Consider the following 17,404-nt stretch of genomic DNA (forward strand, 5'->3'; position numbering starts at 1 on the left):
GTTCCTGAGATGTTCTTAAGAAACTGTTCCACGACTTCATTCTCTGCAGTAGGGGTGTATGATATCCTCTCCTTGTTCGCAGCCACTTCTCTTCGAATATGTGGTGGTGCAATCCCTGCAAGCTGATAGCTTTTCGACCGGAGTAAACTTCAGTCTGTCACCAACCAGCAAGTGCCAGTGAGGGCCTTATCCACCTGTTTGGCATGTGATGACGAGGACCAAACCGGAGATGCATATTCTGCGACCGAGTAACAAAGGGTCATTGCTGCCGGGCGGATACTTTGTAGTTGACTACCGCAATTCCATCCAGCCAGTTTGCGAACAGGTTATTCCGGGAGGAGACTTTCTGGTTCCTGTTTAAACAGTGATTCTTGACAGTGAGAGTTCTGTTAAATATTACTCCGAGATGTTTAGTAGTGTGATAGAAATGTAGTTCGATATCTGACCACATGACGTTCAGCTTCTGATGTGCTAGTTTGTTTTTCAAATGAAAGGCAGAAACTTCTGTCTTTGCAGGATTAGGTCTGAGCTGGTTTGCATCATAATGAGTGAAGAAATTTTTGAGGGCAGTAGTTAGATGTATTTCCACTATTTCAACATTCGTGAGATGGCCAGGGCAAGATCATTGTCAACATACAACATACAAACAATGCTGGTATTTGAATTATTGTCATAATTTCCATGAATTATGTCAACTAATAATCCACGACCATAAATACTGACTCCATATCCTACTACTCTTAGAAGTCTCCGTCAGGCTATTCAGAACCATCCTAGAGGCATGATTTTATGAAGACATAGCACTTTTTCACTGGAAAACATGTGCACATTCGCCCTGTAGTCCAGACCTAGTAACATGGGATTTTCACCTGTTTGAAAACTTGAATGAGCGTATGGGTATAAAACGTTTTGACAGTGTTGATGACGTAAATGATGCTGGCGTGGACTTGAATAAGCCCAGTGCCTGTAATCTCTTAATGCACCAACTCATTTAAACTAACTGCCACATTCTGGAGAAATGACAATTTTCAAGATAATGGTGGCAGTGATGGTGGTGAGGATTAAGAGGGCATTCAACTGGGCAACCATCCTCTCTTAACACTATGTAGCGGAATATCTGGAACAAGTCAATCTTTCGAGGAATGCGCATATAGACAAAAGGGAAGGCCTTGAAAGACGTGAAAATGAATGACACCTTAGGTCTCGCAAATCTTCTCGAAAGAGGGATCGAGGGGGTCGGATAAGAAATATAAAAGTGGGAAATCGGAGACGAGTGAAATGATGTCAGAAACATCTAGGGGACAAGTTCAGGCCACCCACGCTTCTAAGTTGAGAGATTCTAAGGTTTACCTCGTTTAGTTGCCTTTTACAACAGGTGGGGAAGATATATTTGATGTATTCTACTGCTCCCATCCACGGGAGGTCCGGCTCCATGGCTAAATCGTTAAGGTATTCGCCTTTGGTCCGGAGGGTCCCGGGTGCGATTACCGGCCGGGTCGAGGATTTTAACCTTCATTGGTTAATATCAGTGGTCCAGGGGCTGTATGTGTGTGCCATCTTCAGCATTAGAATTCATCATAGGTACGGCCCCATCCTCTCAGACCCGCAGATCGCCTGTACGCCATCAACTCAAAAGACCTGCACCAGGCCTTTCGGAGACCACACGCCATTAATAATAATAATAATAATAATAATAATAATAATAATAATAATAATAATAATAATAACAGGAGGGCTCGTGATGGTCAACGTTACACACTAGCATTTCAATATTGACAAATAATTTGTGGATACTTTTATTCATCGTTATTCAGACTATATATTCTCAGCCTTTACACTGAAACCTACACACCTCATGCTCCAACTCCTCCCACGTGGTTTTGATTAGGATTTGAGTTTTTTCTTGTTTTTTTTTTTTTTTTTTTTTTTTTTTTTTTTCTTTCTATTAACCTCGGCACACTGAGCACTACACCTAGTGGACGCTCAGTGAAACACGGCGTAGAGTTGTAAGTTCTTGAACTTTGGTAATCCACTGCCCCTAACTAAATTTGACATAATTTTCATGTGATATTTTCTGCTTTTTTTTTTTCTGGATTCAAGATATTACATTGCAGAATTTCAATTCATTAATATCCAATCGTCACATCGGACAAACTGATTCCTATAGCATGTTTCTAACCAACTGAAACTATTCACTGAATTATCTGATAAAACTGTAAGTAATCATGATGAATGATTACACCCCTATCTAATTCTTATAACTCCTTTGAACCAAGACCTCGTTCTCCTATCAATCCTAACTGCTTTCTTTTTTTTTTTTACATCGCACCAACACAGATAGGTCTTATGGTGACGATGGGATAGGAAAAGGCTAGGAGTGGGAAGTAAGCGACTGTGACCCAACATTTGCCTGGTGTGAAAATGGGAAACCACAGAATATCATCTTCAGGACTGCCGAAAGCAGAGCTCGAACCCACGCTTACGAATGCAAGTTGTTAGCTACGTGACTCAAACCGCGCAGACACTTGTCCGGTAATCTTCACTGCTGTCTGACTGTCAATAGATAAGCTTTTCAGAGCCTATAATAGTCACTGATCACATAATATTTCAATATGGACAGTATAACTTCCCTTTGTATAGGCCTACTCCGTTTTATGCCATCTCTAGACCGACGAAACGTAAATCTGCCTACGGTAGTCTCTTAGCATTTTTCTACTACTTAACGCATTCAAAAATCAATTCTGGCAATCAATCCTGTGTGATTGAAAACCTTACTAGTTTGTATCCAACTTTATCTCCCCCATTGACTGAACCTTTAAAATTCCCTTGAACACCTTACCTGGTGAATTGATGAAGGAAATTGCTCGATAGTTAATCCAATCCTTCCCGTCCCATTGCTCACAGAATGCCTGTTTTCTCCGGTCAAAAGGTACCTCTTCCTAGTTCCACCATAATCCTATTTATGCATTCGCGAGATTGTGGGTTCGAACTCCACTGTTGGCAGCCCTGAAGATGGTCTTCCGTGGTTTTTCATTTCTACACCAGGAAAAATCTGGGCTTGTACCATAATTAAGGCGTCGATCGCATCCTTCCTACTCCAAGCGCTTCCTTATTGCATCGTCGCCATAAAACCTATGTATCTGTGTCGGTGGGACGTAAGGCAAATTGTAAAAAAATATATTTCTCTAACTTACCATAATATATTTTAGCATTTTATGTCTAATTTCCTCTATTCCTGCTGTTTGATGACAGAAAAATAATGTCTGAACTTTTCTACTGGAAGTGTGTCGTTAAACACAGGTGAATACGCTCTAATGTGAGTACGACATCTGTGCCTTACATGCCTGTGCACTTAAACACTGCAACGACAGGAATTTTATGTTCCCGTGCAGGGACGCTGGACTACGTCTTGCTCCACGCACTGTAATATCATTCCGCTGGAATGAATGATGGACCTTGTCTTATGTGGCTGAGCACGCGAGAGTCAGGGAATTATTTGGGGCTCTGGGTCAATGTTAAATGTTTATGTAACTCCACCATTGTTCGTGGTCAACAGCCTAGTTACATCATTGCATGTTTAACAGGTTAAGATACCTCCAAGTTTATTATTAGCATAACATTACCTGCATATTCTTGTTATGAATTTACAGCTATTTAAATGAGACCTAATCGCAAATCTCTAGCTTATGAATGTTGAATACATGCTGTGCTTATTCGTACCTCATCCCGCTACAAGTGTGGAATGTATGGGTCAGCAGAGATAGGCCTATGTTATTATAATCAATACTCAGAAACAGAAATCAAAGTGTAACAATGTATACAGGTGTAAATAAAAACGAATATATATGTGAATTAAGGCACTTTCACACACCTTAACACCCTTTGTTTCCTGAATAGTGAAAAATAATTATACTCATTTTTTCACTTTATTCTAATGGAATATGTTCAAATAGTATATACTAATACTTTCAAATCATAATTTGAATTTTTGGTATGTTTTTGGGGCCAGGTACTTTTAAGTACCGTCAGGCATATAGGAGGCTTCATATTCGGATAGATAAGAATGTTCATATTTTGGAATTATATCACATTTATTGTCTCAAGATATTAGTAGAACATGTTTTTCATACCTAAAACTATTACAAGAATGTAAAAGCAAAATTTAAAGCAAATATGTGTAATAAGAGTGAGGTTTCCTAATATTATTGTTCATATGTAGAACATCTTGCATACATCCTATAGGTACAACTGACACATTATGATACTCTTCAAAGCAGTTCTTTTTTCATTGCAGCAAAGAAAAACACTACATGTAGCGCACTTTGAATGCGGTCTTGACTGCATCTTCTTTCTCGAACACACCTCACATCGACCACGGTTTTTTACAAAAACAACAAAATGATTTCCACGATTACTTAGTCTGACATCACTGGGCACAGAATATTCTGTTTTCCTCCTTTTTGGTAGACAAGTTTGCTCTGATGAGATTGGTGGGCTCATATCACGTGAAAGTTTTCCTGGAAGAGGAATTTCTTTCTGGTTCATCAGTTCTAGGGCCACATTACGCCGGAATGATATTAGAGGGACTTTTTCATGCAGATTATAGTATATGATGTAGGCATTGGGCAAATGCTATCTCAATCATTCCTCAAAATAATCTATGCCACCATTTTTTGGATCGACGGTCTAATACCAATATATTCCCTATGGGAATCAACATCTATATCATCGACGGTCTAAACCATATACGCCTCGAAGTCTGTCAGCATGGTCCACTACACCCTTGTGTGCATTGTAGTCTTGCACAACAACCGGGCAATCAACAGTAACATTACTTCCATCCTTCAGTTTCCTAGAAACAGTTGTGGCTTCTGTTCCATGGAAATTAGATGCTAAGCACACACCTTTACTGTCTTTCCATAGAAAAACACTGATGTCCATCGAAGAAATTCTATGGTCAGAACACTCCCTTTTCATTTCTTTTTCAGGCATAAAATTCTATGGGATTCCCTTTCTAGTCATTCTAATGGTTCCATATGCTAGAGTATTTTCCTCCTTCAACCTTTCAAGAAGTGGGAAAGAAGTAAAAATAGTTATCAAAATCAATTTTCTGTGTTGTCCCCAGATAGGCTCAGCACAACTCTTTCCACAAGCCCATAATTCTGGAATTCTTGTTCTAGGACCTGATTCTTCCCTAGATATATGTCAAATTTCAGAATGTACCCCCTTTGATCTACAATTCAACGCAGTTTATAACCCCTTTTTATTTGTTTCATGGTATTGTACTGCTTGATACTACTCCTTCCCTTGAACAAAATCATTGACTCATCGATGCTAAGTTCCCTTGTTCCCTTGTAAATGTCTGGAAAATGACCATTGAATGCTGTTACCGATGGCATAACTTTGTAAAGCTTGTCCGTGTTATTTTCTGGAATTTTAGAATTGTCATTGATGTGTAACATTGTGAGTATGGTGTCAAACTTGTCACGGCTAATTGTTCTTCTAATTAGCGGGATTCCTAAGTCTTCACTTGTTGACCAGTGGTTTTTCCATGAAGGAAGCTTATGATAACCCATAAAGAAATTAATGCCTAAAAATGCTAATAGTTCCTCCTTTTTTAGGTTTAGGGTCTTACCCTTCTGCGTTGCATACAAATTACTCTGAAACATCATATTTTCAATTACCGGTTCAAGCACGGCTATTATTACATCTGTTGCTGTTTCACATGAAGAAAATACTTCCCCTGTTGGACCTGGGGGAAGAAAGATGTATTATTAGCATACAAACAGCAGTAGGTAATAGTATAGTTCATTGGTAGTTCGGAATAATGTGCAAACCTTCATTCATACTCTACTGTGTACTTCTGGTTTCCAAATCTCGTTTTCTCAATTTCCTGTCAATATTAATTATCGGAGAGGCTTTTGAGGTAGACGCGACTGGATCCACATCTACGTCCGATTCTCGTGGGGGGAAGTTTCCAACATTTCCGTCGTCAGCTTCACGAGTTATTGCATCCAGTTTATTATAAAATATGGCATCAAATAAAGTAGAACTATTGGTCGTATCTGCACCCGCATCTTCTTCTTCCTCCCCTATATCAGTATTTTCCGAATCATCTTCTGGCAAGTCTTCTGTTATTATCTTACAGATATCATCATCAGTCAACCTGGCTGCTTTGTCACACATATTGCAAACCTGTAATATAATAGATACTAGTACTTTTATTTGAGATGCGGTATGTCTTAATATTTGGAGAAATATTCTTAAATTATTGAAGAAAAGCATTACTTTCGGTTTTGGATATGACTAACATGAGACCCACGATATGGCCTGACGGTACTTCTAAGTACCTCGCCATTTACTAGCTACATATCCACACCAATTGCGAATTTCATGAATTTGAGTATTTTATTGCATTACAGAAGCATACTTACATGTACTGAGATCACTTGCAGGTCGAATGTAACAATAGGAGCTAATAAATAATCAATCAAAATATCAGTGGTAGCACTATGACTACACTCCTAAGAATAAAACGATCTCCCACGTTTTTCATCAATAGGGCCTACCAACCTCAAATGAAATATCTCTGTTTCAAGAATTGGGTACTTGAAAGTACCATGAGGAAAATACAAGGGTAGGATTTACTGAATAATTACAAAGCCATGAAATATGAGATGGTACTTTAAAATACCGTCAGGTAACAAAGGGTTAAAACAACTGAGACGACTTAAAACTTGGCGTTTGCAGGTAATCCTCTGCAAAATTTAAATTACTGCTTCATATACACTGACGGGTCTCGGACGACTGCGTGAGACCTAGAAACTATGTTAGTGGGATGCTCATTCGTTGTGTATATTAATAATTCAGAATTTTTGTACAGAGGATACATGTTAGCACCTTCTACAATCATTTTTACAAACAGAACTCTTTGCTATAAAACAGGTAGTAAGATGCTGCTTAAAAAATAACTATAGTGCTCAAATATCCAGTGATTCTCATTCTTCCATCATCGCCATACGGGACAAATATAATCTACACTCACTGACCTCAAAAGTTAGGATCTGTATGTCTGTTTTAGTTGGGTATGGAAGAGCGTATGGCTTTTAGTGTCAGGAGTGTCCGAGGACATGTTCGGCTCGCCAGGTGCAGGTTCTTTTATTTGACGCCCGTATGCGACCTTCGCGTGGTGGTGGTGGTGGTGGTGGTGGTGGTGGTGATGATGATGATGATAATGAAACATTCACCCCGCCCCCGTGCCAGCGAAATTAACCAATGATGGTTAAATTTCCCGACCCTGCCGGGAATCGAACCCGGGACCCCTGTGACCAAGGCCAGCATGCTAATTACTTGGAGCTGGACTTAAGTTGGGTAAAAGGTCATGATGGAACTGTCTGAAATGAGAGGGCGGACATGTTAGCAAGGTCTTCAAGTCGATGGGCTTCTCCACATGTCCCGTATCTCATGTGAAGAAGATATTTAGAAGTGAAATGGAAGAGAGTTGGAGCTCGGACACATAGCACGAAGGGACGTGTTAGATGGGAGTTGTTCTTTCTAACCGTTCATCTACGTTTAATCTAAAAATTGTTCGAACCTACTGTTGTACTTGCACAGTTTATGACTGACATCGTAAATTTACAAATTATTTTCAACTGTTTAAAATAACATCACCAAAAGGATACATTTTTAAGTTCCAATCAGAGCAAACAGTAGCTCATTTAATTGTCTATTGTCCAGTACACGCCATCAAAGGATAAAATTTAAGACACATCACTTACTGAAATATACATTTTTCTCCGCCAGCTTCGGATATATTTGTGAAAAAGGTGTTTCACTTTAGCTTTTATCCGTTTCTTAGACAATGCTTTTAATTATCTGTAATATTCTTATGCAGTATTTTTCTCAATTAAAGTTTCAATAACCTTCAATAGTGTATTGTTATAAACGATAGCCCCAATAGTTTAGGTAAAATTGAGCTATGTTCCTTAGAGAGTAAATAATAATAAAACTTGGTGCCAGAGAAAAATAATTTTTTAAATCATTGAACCCCGAAAAAGGCTGTTTTCAAGGTATTAAGGAGGTAGGAAGAGAAACAGAAAATATAAAGGTGTACTGTACCCAAATTGCCTACATTTCCAAGGCTACAGTACGAAGCTTGAAATAAAAATATACATATGCATAAACTATAGGACAACTTCCAGGCTTTCTAGAAACTCGAAACTGTGTACCATACAACCAATACACACTATTTCCATAGGAAAATCGAATTATCCCAAAAATCTCGGGGGAAGACGACCGGAATGGGTGAGATCAAAACTTAGGAGTCAGAAGCAATATAGCCTTCGTAAGAAAACTCAAGCTCTTATAGATCCAGTGGTAAACTTTTTATTTCAAAGCGATGACCTATATATTCTTCTGCGTGAGATTAAAAGTTTCATGAAAGTACAAAGTGATTTTTACCACCAAACCATTTGAAGCTGATGAGGAAAATTTTTGAGATAAACGATATATAAATAAAAGGATTTCTGTCTGTATATTTTTAATATTAAATTCATACTTGGAATTCATACCGAAATTTTGTTATCCGTATGAAAGGAAAGGAGAGCAGAGATGAAGTACTGAACTCAAAGAGAACCAAATACACTCTTAACTCCATTTATTACTTCTCCTGTGTGCCACGCTCAGTCAAATTGCTAATTACATTCTGGTCTTCTACAACACGGTACAGTTGTTCAGTCCGCTGTATACAAGTCCAGTCTTTAATATGGCGAAGGCAAATTGTTCTTCTTCTCCCTGATCCCTTTTGCCATTCAGTTCTGACCCTGAAAATAAGTTACAGTACCTTTTCGCCACTAGAATATGTCAGAAGTCGGCTTTGTTTCTGCTTTTGATAGTAACCAGTAGTTCTCATTTACTGTGTACGCGTTCGTTGCTTGCATGTTAAACCAAGGAGACTTTTAACATTCTTGCTGAGTAGCCACATTTCGAAGACTTCCAACTTCTGAGTTGTTTCAGAGTCCATGCCTGGACACGATAGAACAGGATAGACCACATAAGCTAATAGCATTTTACCGTGCGCTATCGGTGTTTTAAATTGAGAGCATCAATACGTAACAGAGTTTTAATTCTCTTAAAGATGGGTATTAATTTTCAAATGGGGATCTAGGGCGTCAATAATCCAGAAACCAAGGTACTAGAACTTGCGTGCGTGTTGGACCGAATGCTGTGCCGAATATGGTGCCAAATGTCCGAAGAATTGGACAAATGAACATATCCAAAATGTGTTTAACACATAACAATGATTTAATATCAAGAAGCGTTTATTGGTCATCAGTGCCTTCCTTTTTTAACAAGTTGTTTTAAGTCGCACCGACACAGATAGGTCTTATGGCGACGATGGGACAAGAAAAGGCTAGGAGTAGGAAGGAAGCAGCCATGGCCTGGTGTGAAAATGGAAAACCACGGAAAACCATCTTCAGGGCTGCCGACAATGGGGTTCGAATCCACTATCTCCCGAATACTGGATACTGGCCGCACTTAAGCAACTGCAGCTATCGAGCTCGGTCCATCCGGTACCGTAACATAAGTAATGTGTAGTATCATATAAACTATTCTTGTTTAAAACTGATTTCATAATGTGTAAAATGCTCAATAAATAGTCGATAAAAATCGCAGGGTGAAACCGAACTCCACGGACAAACTTTCGGAGGTTGTTCAGGGATACCTACTGAGTATATTGCCCATGATCTCCTGTGGCTCGTTTCAGAGTTATTGTATTTCTTTTGGTACCTGTATTATACTAATAATAATAATAATAATAATAATAATAATAATAATAATAATAATAATAATAATAATAATAATAATAATAATAATAATGGTACCGGGTGGTACACCCCCACGCCGCTAATTCAAACTTTGCGCCAGTTGAAACTCCTCTACTGGAGGAAGTCTGAACTTTATCTACTGTGTTAATTTTCAAGTTTCTCAGAAGATGTCACTACTTGGAAATTTTGAAGTTTCTGAACTGGGTCGTTTTCGATGTATTTTTGTTTTGCCTGTAGTAAGAAGTGTGGACATTCTCTTCCAGATGGCACTACTGAAAAACTACAATTGTGCACCCTAGTGCGAAGTGAAAGAACTATGTTTTTGGAGAAATTTTGAATTCATAAGTTTGTTCTTTGTTAAATTTCTTTCAGTTATTGTTTAAGTTGGCAATATTAACCCTTTCTTTCTGCCAGTTTTGAAACTGGCCAATCATAATTTTCTGTAATTAATTTTCCACCAATAAGATGTTTCTTCCTCATCTAGTGTAAGTGTTTTCGTCGTTAAACAAGAAAATTTTTGTGGGAGGGTGTTCTCATTCCTGAAACGCCTCGAACCTTCCACGAGGATATATCAACTGCTGATTTTCGGGTCTCCTGGCCACTTCAGTAACATCTATCAGTGCGTAAAGTACGTAGCAGGGGGCGGGAAGCGCCTCTTTCTTCAGCCACCAGGTAATGGCCGTTTAATAACTTATTTTCTTGTCAGCTCAGCAGTTTAACACTCGGGGCAGGTCCGAAGCCTTCCCACCATGTAACTATTCCCCTAAAATGTAAAGACACTTAGTATCAATTCTATCTTTTAAACTACATATTGGGATAGAGAGTGCTTAACCCTCTCGAGCTCTCACTCATTTTGCATTGAGGTGAACTTATTTTCACAACCGTTTCTTCCTTAACGTAATGTAAATTGTTTCCTTCTAAATGTCACCTCTTTAGTATGGGATTAGCCCTTGCAGCAACGGCCTAGTGCCAAGTAGGTTTTATATAAAGTGTATTAGGAGTGCAAGAACGCCTCCTCTCAAGCTGGTATTTTAGAGGCCATGTAATTTACCTGTTTCTTTACTTAATAGGCCTCAGTAGGTTGGGTAATTTTACCCCTGTTTTCATGTCCTTGGAGGACAACTTGAATGTGGAGTTTGGTGTGGCCTTTGATAGGCTTAAATTTTGAGAGCGAGTTGCTCTTTCTTGAAAATTGAGTTGTTGTATGCCTCGAGGAGGCTTTACCGTGTAAAGAGGAGCAAGTGCTCCTAGGCATGATTGGGGTCTTCTGCCCCTTTGTTGAATTCTGTATATCGTAAGGTTGGGCTTATAGCTCAAGAATTGTGTGTCTGGCTCTCGGAGCCCAAATCCTGTAATCACTGTAATTGTACATTTTCGAATTGTGTTTCGGCTACTGAGTACCTGTTCTATTTGTTATTTCTTAATCTTGAAAAGAAAATATAACCTTGTTAAATTTTATCTTAACTTTAATTTCGTATTTTGAGGCCTGTTCACCCCCGCACCTTCTTTCACCTCTGCTAATCCACCAAACCACGGTAATAATAATAATAATAATAATAATAATAATAATAATAATAATAATAATAATAATTTGGAATATGTACAATAAGAAATCGCTTTCCACCGAAGCCAAACTTCGACACTACCACACAGTTGCTCTCCCAGAAGCACTCTACACAATTGAGACGTCATCCTTAACCATCAACATCAAGGACGTAAAGAAAATAGAATGGCAGATACTTAGGAAGATATCTGGACCCAAGATTCATGACGGTGTCTGGATGCGTAAAATCTCAGAAGAACTGTGTTCTGTGACTGAGGTGTTCTCCTCGTTTGCACGGAATAGGCGCATGAAATTTTACGGACACATAGCACGAATGGACGACTCGCGACTGACAAAAAAAGAAAAAATCTTTTTCATCATTAGCAGAAGCCGACTAACCAAATTACGCTGGTTGATAGACACTCAAAGCGACCTTGCAGAAATTAACATTGATCCACTGGAAGCTACACTGACCACATTCAGACAGACAATCAATTCACATAAGTTCACATCCAAGAACCCAACAGCTAAAAACTTGAAACTCAAAAATGGTTGGCACATTAGAGAAGACAAGCCCAAGAACATTTCGGGAAGAACCGGGCGAGTTGGCCGTGCGCGTAGAGGCGCGCGGCTGTGAGCTTGCATCCGGGAGATAGTAGGTTCGAATCCCACTATCGGCAGCCCTGAAAATGGTTTTCCGTGGTTTCCCATTTTCACACCAGGCAAATGCTGGGGCTGTACCTTAATTAAGGCCACGGCCGCTTCCTTCCAACTCCTAGGCCTTTCCTATCCCATCGTCGCCATAAGACCTATCTGTGTCGGTGCGACGTAAAGCCCATAGCAAAAAAAAAAAAAAAAAAAAAAAAAATTTCGGGAAGATAAGAAGAAAAAGGAGTCCAGTGCTAAATAATGTTCTACGTGCTCCTTAGAGGGCTAAACGCATTATATATTATAAAAATTGTTTTATATCCGTCCTAAAAGTTAGTTCTTGACAAACGCCGTGGTGTCGGAATTTTGTCCCGCAGGAATTAATTAACGTGCCGGAAGCCAACGACACTGAGTTGTTACCTTTAAAACACCCTTCCGGATTTGAAGCCGCAATCTTGGAATCAGAAAGGCAACGACAAAGCAACTGAACCACTCAGGCCGGCTTGCGCTGGAAATAAACAATTTAAATATCAACGGTAGGGTATGCGCTGTGTGTCTTGTTTGTAAACAAAATACTTCCATTCACTCACGATACTTGCAAATGTCCACGGTATGCGCTGATTAGAATATCAAACCGAATAAGTCATAATTGCATTATTACTCTGCAACGAGCCACCGGAAATCAACCGTCCCTTATGCCAGCATACTCAGAAGGTACTCTGAACAACCTACGAAAGTATGTAGGTGGAGTTTAGGTTCACCCTATATAATGAAACAAATGTGAATATTGATTGCCATATCTATAAATGGGATTTATAGGCACGACTAAGTTAGATTGCAGACGTATTTAACCAAGGCGCAAGTGTCCACTACCCGCATGACGGTTCTGCAGTGAGATTTGCATAAATATTCACAATTTGAACTATCAGAACCCCTAAGACTTATGCAACTCACCAGCATTTCTGTAGGGCGGCTAGATTACAATTGCGCCGTGTTCAAATACAGTACATTTTCATTTAACCTATCCGTGCCTATAGTTCCCATCTGCTAGCGACGGGTACAACAGCTACTGTAGTTGTTCAGTAAAGGAAGCTGGACTGAAGTGATCCTGTGATCAGCAGAAAAGAGGGCCTGCTACAACTACAGTACGTAGTAAAACATCATTAATTAGAAGTGTTCGTTATCCGGATCTGTAAATATCAGAATAAATTAAAATAACTAAGATAAATGGCATAAAGTACATTATAATAATAATTTCGTGTGGCTATTTCTAGCCGAGTGCAGCCCTTGTAAGGTAGACCCTCCGATAAAGGTGGGATGCATCTGCCATGTGTAGGTAACTGCGTGTTATTGTGGTGGAGAATAGTGTTATGTGTGGTGTGTGAGTTGCAGGGATGTTAGGGACAGCACAAACACCCAGCCCCCGGGCCACTGGAATTAAGGTAAAAATCCCTGATCCGGCCGGGAACCGAACCCGGGACCCTCTGGACAGAAGGCCAGTACGCTCACCATTCAGCCAAAGAGTCATAAGGTAAATTGAAACCATGGGTTTGGAAACAGAACACGCGTATTCACAGTTTAAGTAAAACAGATGTTAAATGAACCTCTGGGAAAGAAATAACGTTTAGTCGTACAAAATAACAACTAGCGCATGTCATTGTAGGTTACTTGCATTTCATATGTCATTGGACTTAATTTTAATAAAATACAATTAACCTCCCATGTTCATGCTGCAAACCCTTTGGATACACACAACTTGCATTTGGGGGACAGTGGGTTCGAATCCTACTGTCGGCAGACCTGAAGAAGATTTCCCATTTTCACACCAGGCAAATGCTGGCTGGGGATGAACCTTAATTAAGGCCACGGTCGCTTCCTTCCCACTCCTAGCCCTTTCCTATCCCGTCGTTGCCATAAAATCTATCTGTGTCGGTGTGACGTAAAGCAAATCGTAAAAATAAAAAAAAAGTACCCACAACAAACATGTTATTATGTAAGTTCAATTAATTGTTTCCAAGAAAAGTATATCTGCGAGGAACTTATGCGATAACATGCGCTCATCCATTCTTTCTAGCGTCTGTACATTCGGTTTTGCACATTAATTCGAAAAATACTATATGCTTCACCTTATGAAAATCATTATGTACGGTAATAAGATCGATTACTTTGGTATTATACATTTATCGCTGATTTTCTTGAAAACCTATTGCAATTTATTCGTTCATCGAAGCGCGTCCCTCCAACTACTTTACGGTTTTCAGAGACACTAAAATGCCGGAATTTTGCCCCGAGGGAGTTCTTGACCGTGCCGGTAAATCCATCGACACTGGCATATTTGAGCACGTTCAAATATCACCAGACTGAGTTTCAACCAAACCCACCAGCTTTTGCTCAGTAGGTCAGTGCTCTACGGTCTGAATCTAGCAACTTCTGCCAACTTCAGAGACATAGTCAGCTAGTGTTTGCCCTTCCGTTCCCAGGATGATATACTTGAACTCGACTGAGGCCAGTAGAATATGAGAATGCTCAAATGCGACAACTTCACTTAATTAGTTTCCCGCATGTTAAAGGACATTTATGCGCTATTAAATTTAGGTACCCTGTCTGTCTGTTAGGTCGCCCAGAGGCTGGTTGGATACTCAAATAGCACCACCAAAGGTTATGCGGTTATAAGGAAACCGCAAAAACCAATAGGATAGATGAGGAGTGAGGTAGTTTGCCATTGCTTTCCTCACTGGGTCAGAAAGTACTATTGCAGCACGACTGACCCTATGAGCACCACCTTTCATAACACTCAGATGCACTAGTCATGCTCTGAATGTCATTACTCAGCACTACCCAAACACCAGCAACTTCCATATTGTCACAGCCATGAATGTTGACTGGGACTTCAGTGGAAGCTACACTTTACTCTGGCCTGTGCCAAGAGATGGATGAAAAAGTACTGTATCCATCAAGAAATGACAGTAGGCAGTCAAGTACCCTGTTGTCCCTAAAAGTCTTCAACAGATTTTCTGTCAACATTTCGCCTGAAAGAAGTTTGGAGTAATAAACTTCGGGAAACAGTGAAATTTTAAGGAGCTACTTTATTCTGGAAATTCTACTGGATTATCCAATTATCTTGGAACTGGAGCGGTGGCTGGGAGTGACGAAACCGTCAGCAGCGCGTGGGAGAAGGGAGCTTGCAGGGACTACCGGTTCTGGCTGGTCTTGCAACGCAGTTTGTTTCTTGTTTCAGTGAGAACAACGCCTATGTGCATAGTGAAGTGAGATTAAATGGAAAATAATAATAATTGGCCTAATTATTATATTCCACATGGAATGTTTTTTAATGATTCGTTCGACCGTACAGAATGCGCTCGTGCTGTTAGATTACTTCATGAGAAATTCGCACGTGTTCGAGTTCCGATTCGTGGGGTGGTTTATAGATTAGTTAAAAATCTTCGTGAAAAGGGAAATATTAATGATAAGGAGGGAAGAAAGTAACCTACAGTGCTAAAAGAAAAACATCTTGAGGAGATTGGACAACGCCTGAAAAATTCTCTTAGCCGTCTTTCGCAGCAAACGGGAATTTCTTTCGGTTCCTTACAAAGGGCTACAAAGTTACTTAAATTAAAACTCTGTAAATGAACTGTGGTACAAGAACTTGAACCGTATTATCCTGTGTGTAGGTTTAGATTCAGTGAATGGATTTTAAATTAAGTGCATGACAGAGAAATTTCTCCCGATCTCATCCTCTCAGACGTTCAGTTACGCGGGTGCGTAGATCGTCAAAGCAGCCGTTATTGGCGCTGCCCCCTGAGAAACTTCTTAATGACGAGAAATTAGGGGTGTTATGCCCTGTTTTCGGTGAAGGAATAACAGGCCCCATTCGCCAATATATCATTTCCCAAAGTGAGCTAAGGAGAGTAGCGAGTAGATTCGAAGATGCCAGAAAGGTGCCCGAAACGAGGTCAGGAAGTTCCAGCATCTCCTGTAGTGACATCGGTCAGTATTTTTTAAAATGCACTAGAATTTATCAGGCTGTCACTCTAGCTTCTCCTTGTACTGGCCGGCCGACGAGAAGCGATAACTTGCCGGCATCAACCTCAGCCTCGCCTCAGCTGCGGTTCTGCGTAAATTGGATAACTCTGTATAATAAAACCCCTAAAAATATCCATGAAAACATGAAGCAAAATGATGTCTTATGCTAACCTTGAACTTTTCAATTCGGTAATTAAAATATCCATCACCTTACTCCCAGACGGTTCAGAAATTTCAACGTAATTTCCACTACATACTTTCACGCGATGTGTGTCTGTAGGAAAGTCCACAGCCTCTTTCAAGTCATTCAACTGGGTCAGGAATGCAATCAATCAAGCTTCCATCTAGCGGCAATGACAGGAATTGTGCCGGCTGCCGAAGGCTGTCGCACTCCTCTTGGTCAGTGACTAATGACTGACAGATGAAATGATATGGTATAGGGTAGTATTGCTGGAATGAAAGATGACAGGGAAGTCAGGAGTACTCGGAGAGATACCGGCCCCACCTCCGCTTTTTCCAGTACAAATCTCACATGGAGTGACCTGGATCTGAACCACGGAACCCAGCGGTGAGAGGCCGGCACGCTGCCGCCTGAACCACGGATCAAATGTAATACTATTGTGATTAACCCAAAAATACACTGACCATAAAGTCAGTATGGTTAGTAGGCTACATTGTCGGAGGGTTGAACGCTGGCCTTCTGAGCCCAACTACCGATTCAGTCCGGTGGTATTTAAAGATGCTCAAATACGTCAGCCTCTTGTCGGTAGATTTACTGGCACGTAAGAGAACTGAGGAAAAAAATCTGGCCCCTCGGCATCTCCGAAAAAAAAAAGTTATAATGCTGTAGTTACATATATCCAGAAGTCTCGAATATATGTCTGGAATGCACGCACAACAATATGGTGAACTGTCTAATTTTAGGCACTGTGACTACATTCTTGAGAGGAAGGTATTTACCGTTAGTGGAAGAGGTTACCGCACCTTTGACGAGTTCCAATTCTGTTGAAAGAGTTGCCCCTTTAGTATTGGCAATAAATAACTATACATGTATTTATTTATGTATTTAATTTATTTATTTATTTACTTTTTATTTATTTATTTATTTATTTATTTATTTATTTATTTATTTATTTATTTATTTATTTATTTATTTATTTATTTATTTATTTATTTATTTATTTATTTCACCCGACTGGAAATATAAATTCATTGTAGGGCCTATTCCTTTAGTATTCGTCGTGCTGACCACACGGCACCTCATAATCTGCAGGCCTTCGGGCAAAACAGCGGTCGCTTGGTAGGCCAAGGCCCTTCAGGGCTGTAGGCCCATGGGGTTATAGGGGGGGAGGGATGCGTTAGG

Source organism: Anabrus simplex, chromosome 1, assembly GCF_040414725.1.
Source record: "Anabrus simplex isolate iqAnaSimp1 chromosome 1, ASM4041472v1, whole genome shotgun sequence".
NCBI lineage: Eukaryota > Metazoa > Arthropoda > Insecta > Orthoptera > Tettigoniidae > Anabrus > Anabrus simplex.